We start from the raw sequence: 5,036 nt of genomic DNA on the forward strand, positions 1-5,036 counted from the left end.
TTGAATTGGACCCGTTGGACTATTTTTTATCTATTTTGATTCACTTTGACATCTTTGTTTGTTAAATGCAATTATTATAATTTTTTATGTTAGAAACTAATTGAAAGATTTTGAAAAATTTAAAAGAGAAAAATAGCTTGAATCAAACTTAGATTTTGCGGTAACTATTTGGATTTCTCCATTAAAGTATTGCTTATAGATTAAACACTTTTACGAATTGATATTTAATTTATATCTGTTATAGAGTTGAAATGATGAATTTGACGTGTTAAGGCATGTTAAATTGCAAAGGGTTTGTATAAAGTTAATTGAAGTTTATAGTTAAAGTATCCTAGCTATGATTCATGGTTATAGGCTTCGTAACCAAGTTATAATGTAGGTTCTTTTAAGGGTTAGTTAAATAATGTTTAATATGAATTTGTCTCAAATGGAAAGAGATCACGTAGTATGGTAATAGTTAAACTTTAATAGTAAACATTGTTAATGTATAGTAACATATTTGTATCAAAAGAGTTTGTTGAGTTAGGGACATGCCCTAGGTGCATGTTATATCCAATGCTATCAAGTTGTTATACAAATACACCTTAGCATTTTTAGGGCTTTCAAGACTAACATTTCTATATGATTTCTAATGTCCCTTCCTTCTAATGGGTTTTGAATATAAAAAATACTTTTTTAGTCTAACCTAAATAAATATTATGAACTGAATACAACAAATAAGAGTATCGTTCTTGTCTCAATTTTTTTCACGTTGTTCGAACAAAAATTGAATGTGTATCAATATGTTAATATTTGGTACACAGAGTCGCTATTTGACATACAATCTATCATCTATTTTTTTATAGATAGAAAACATCTCATCTTATAGAGATAGAATTTATTACCTCCAAGAAGTTCCTTATCTTATCGATCGATCTTCGTAGTCAAGAAGTTCCGTCGAGCTATTTCCCTAAGATTCATGCAAATTGTTACCTCCATCGAGCAGTTCGACGACCTTAAGAACATGTTAGTTGAGAAGGTTTTTGTTCGTCTTAAGGTCCATGAGGAGACAATTTTTTGTTATGAAGACAAAAAGAAGAAGAAACACTTCTTACTCACATATGTGGAGTGGCTCGCACAGATGAAAAGGAATGATGTGGTTGACTCTTCTTTTTCAAGTACGAAGGGATGTGGTAGCCATAACAAGAAAAACAAAGGTCGTCGGCGTGGTGGTTGACATGGATGCAGACGTGGTGGCAGAGGAGGTCGTGACAATAGCTTACAAACCCACGATAATTCCATCCCTTAGAAGGACAATAGTATGATCAAGTGTTACTCTTGTGTTAAATATGGGCACTATGCAGTAGAGTGCCGCAAGAAGAAGCTCGAGTGGAGGGAAACCTCACACTTACTAAGATCAAGAGCCCCTACTGATGTTAGTCAAGAAGATGCCTAACCTGTTGATGCTCAACGAAGAGAAGGTTATGGTGAACCTTCTCATAAAAGGAGAAGATCAAGTGGAGACGGACATGTGGTACCTTGACAATGAAGCAAGCAACCACTTGACCGGAGATCGAACAAAGTTCAAGGAGCTTGATGAGAAGTTATTGGAAATGTGAAGTTTGTCGATGGATTAATTATACTGATCTAAGGCAAAGGATCCATCTTATTCCAGTGCAAGAATGGTGACCAATGTTTACTGATCAATGTGTACTATATCCCAAACTTGAAGAGTAACATTATTTGTCTTGGTCAGCGGACGGAAGAAGGAAGCAGAGTGGAGTTAGCTAGCTCGTCCCTCAAGATGTTCGATAGAAATGGAACCTTGTTGATGTAGGTAAAACGATCGCATAACCGTTTATACAGGATACTATTGGAGACCAACCAACCCACCTCTCTACTGATGAAATTTGCAAACCCAGTTTGGCTATGACATGCAAGACTTAGGCACGTGAACTTTCAGACGCTCAAAACGATGGGAGAGAAGAAGATGGCTACGGGGCTACCTAAGATCCTACATCCAAACAAGCTATGTGAATGTTTCCTAGTCTTCAAACAAGCACGACAGTTGTTCCCAACTCAAACAAGCTTTTGTATTGAGTGATACTGCAACTGGTTCGTGCAGATTTGTGTGGTCTGATCACCCCATCATCATTGGGGGTAATAAGTATTTTCTTTTACTTGTCGACGATTATAGTTGTTGGATGTGGTGTACATTCTCAAAGAAAAAGGAAAATCTATGTTCAAGAAATTCAAAAGATTCGTTGAAAATGGGTATGACCAGAAGTTGAAAACCGTTGGCACTAATCGAGATGGCGAGTTCTTATCCCAAAACTTCTCAAATGGAGGAAGGTATCAAACGTCAACTCACTGCTCTGTACACTCTACAACAAGATGGTGTAGTCTACGAAAGAAATCGCATCATAATGAACACTACAAGAAGCTTACTCAAGAGCATGCAAGTCCTAGCGATTTTCTGGGGCAAGGCGATACGACATGCGGTTTATCTTATAAATCATTTACTGATAGAGGCGCTGGAAGCTTGCATCTCCTACGAAGCATGGTTTGACAAGACACCTCACTTTGAGTACCTAAGATTCTTTGGTTGTACAACATATGTTAAGACTGCAAAACCATATATAACAAGGCTTGATAATAGAAGCCAAAAGATGGTGTACTTTGGCGTAGAGGATGAAACCAAGGCACACAGATTATATGATCCGCAACATTAAGTAATTAATGTAAGTAGGGATGTCGTATTCAAAGAAGAAAAGAAGTGGGATTGGTGCAGCGTTGGCGATAACAAGCGGACTGTTATAGAGTTCATTACTCTAGAAGAAGAGGGAGATTGTAGAAATTGAACGCAACTCTAATGCCAACTAATGCTGCCTGATACCAATTTGTTAGAATTGAAATCGCCCTGATACCAATTTGATGAAGTAAGCTAAAGTTGCTCCGATACCAACCTCGAAATAAAACACTCGCTCTGAATCTAACACGTTTAGATAATTCTCACGAAACTTTAAGAAAGGAGGTGTCGCAAGGGGAGAGAGACACAAGGAGACAAAGAATTTCTCAAGAGGTTATTACACACTAACTCAGACAGTAAATATTTTTCTTCTCTCTTGTTGTTATTTCTCTCTGCACAATTACTTTGAATACATAAGGCTTTTTTATAGCATTTCCTGAGGCAAATTTGGCTTTAACTACCCACGATTTTTTTTTCACCCATTTACTTTCCCTTCGGAAAATTTCTCCCCTATTTGCTCTCCCTCCCTGGAATAATTATGCCCTCGTAATTAAATCGTTTAAACTGAATTAAAAAAAGCAAATAAACAAAAAAAAAAAAAAAACATTTAAGTTTATCTTCCAACAGAGATGCAACAGACTTAGAAAATACCCCTTAAGCAACACCAACAAATCCATACATGTCATCATCGATGACATCTGCTGTCTTTTGACTGAGCAGCTCACCGCCGGTGAGAACAGGAAGAAAATAACCGAAAGTGCAAGAGAGCATGGATTGTTGTTGCTAAAAACTAGTACATTTGTTTTTTGTTTGATTGCAATATTTAAATAACAAACCTAGACTAAAAATGACAAAAGTGGCCAAATGAATTTGCACCAATCTACCCTCTAAAAATGGCTGGAGTGGCCAATTGAATTTTTACCACTCGAGGGCAAGTTCTTTGCACATGCTTTATTTAACAATTTTCTTCTAAAACCTATGGTATATCTACCTTATTGATTGAACTTCGATCTTTGAGCGTAGTTCCTCAAATTTCACTCGCGTCAAACACTTGGTGAAGATGTCTCCAAGCTATTCCTTTGTTCGGATGTCAATCTTGATAAGTCCCCGATCTGCACACTCCCAAATGTAATGGAATCTGATCTCTATGTGCTTGCTCCGGTTGTGCAAAACTAGGTTTTTGATCAAGGAGATCGTATCCTTGTTGTCCATGTATAGTATTGGTGGATTGCCTTCTTTTCCGATCAGCTCCTCCAATAGCCTCGCAAGCCAGACCCCCTATGTGGCCGCCGTCGTAGCGGCAATGTACTTTGCTTTGCAAGAAGACAAAGCAGCTACCTTCTGTTTAATTGATTGCCAGCAGATCACGCCACCTGAGAGGAAGTAAATCATCCCATGGTTGCTCTTATGATCATCAACGTCACCGGCCATGTCACTATCACTATAGCTGACCAGCTCAAGCTTCTGTCTTCCTCTCCCAGTATCTCACACCACAGCCTCTGGTCTGGCCACATAGCGCAAGATGTGCTTGACAGCTACAAGATCCTCCTCCGTTGATGCTTTAATAAACTTACTCACATATCCAATGGAATAGGCAAGGTTAGGGCATGTGTTTACCAGATAGCGCAGACTCCCGACGATGCTACAATAATTGGTGTCACTGCCAGCGTAGTGCCGACTTTCCTTAGCTGGAGACGGGCCTCCATTGGCATCCTTGTAAGATTACTGTTTGCCAGCCAAAGTATGTCTAGTAGCTTCTTCGCATACGCACCTTGACAGATGGTGATGCCGGTAGTACTCTGCAGCACTTCGATGCCGAGGTAGTAGCTAAGCACGCCAAGGTCACTCATCTTGAAGGTCTTTAACATCTCCCTCTTGAATCTTCTAAGAACTTTCATGTCGCCTCAAGTGATTATGAGATCATCGACTTACACTCCCATGATCAACCACTTCTTACTGTGGTCGCACGTCTACATCCCATGCTAAGAGGCTAAACGCTTGAACTTGAGCGACAACAGGGTACTGTCGAGCTTCTTGTTCCAGGCTCGTGGTGCTTGTCGAAGCCGGTAGAGCACCTTGTGCAGGTGCAGTACCTTGCCGGGGTGTCATTATCGATGAAGCCAGGTGGTTGTCAGACGTAGATGATCTCCTTCAGCTCTCCGTTGAGGAAAGCGAACTTCATGTCCATGTGGTGGACTTCCCAGGAGTGATGTCCGTGATCGCCAACAACTGGCGGACGGATTCCAACCCTACCACCGGCGCGAACACCTCTTCGAAGTCCACCCCTTGCTTCTGGACGTTGCCCTTT

The sequence above is a fragment of the Cucurbita pepo genome, chromosome 16 (assembly GCF_057944985.1).
Source record: "Cucurbita pepo subsp. pepo isolate OVF chromosome 16, ASM5794498v1, whole genome shotgun sequence".
NCBI classification, from domain to species: domain Eukaryota; kingdom Viridiplantae; phylum Streptophyta; class Magnoliopsida; order Cucurbitales; family Cucurbitaceae; genus Cucurbita; species Cucurbita pepo.